Source organism: Apaloderma vittatum, unplaced genomic scaffold (genome assembly GCF_000703405.1).
Source record: "Apaloderma vittatum isolate BGI_N311 unplaced genomic scaffold, ASM70340v1 scaffold32964, whole genome shotgun sequence".
NCBI classification, from domain to species: domain Eukaryota; kingdom Metazoa; phylum Chordata; class Aves; order Trogoniformes; family Trogonidae; genus Apaloderma; species Apaloderma vittatum.
This window is the reverse complement of record NW_009713769.1, coordinates 1,757-2,042: the sequence shown is the minus strand read 5'-3', so window position 1 is coordinate 2,042 and position 286 is coordinate 1,757. Positions and strand designations below refer to the sequence as shown.

General features: G+C 62.9%; 1 protein-coding gene across 1 annotated transcript in view; it reads left to right on the top strand.

The window, feature by feature from the left end:
* Nucleotides 1–286, top strand: part of HM13 (histocompatibility (minor) 13) — a gene marked incomplete at its 3' end in the record, with an annotated part of 7,648 nt that overhangs the window by 6,164 nt on the left and 1,198 nt on the right. The gene's annotated exons all lie outside the window — the stretch shown is intronic.

Here is a 286-nt window from a genome sequence, read left to right as displayed (position 1 = left end):
GGGTGCAGGAGAAAAGTCTTGGAAGAGTGGGTGCGACCAGGGCTGGTTTTGGGGGGAAGATCCTGAGAGCTGGGGGCAAGTCGTTGCGACAGAGCACGGAGTGGCTCCCTGATAGGAGGAGAGAGAGGGCAACACTGTGGCATCAAGAGGAAACGGCACCGGCGTGGGAAAGAGCTGGGGGTGCTGGCACCCGGGAAATGCTCCTGTGGATGCAGATCGGTGCCTGGTAGTGCTTGGCTGCCTCGATGTTGAGGGAAGTGGCTCCCTTCCCCCCCGGGGGGCCGCG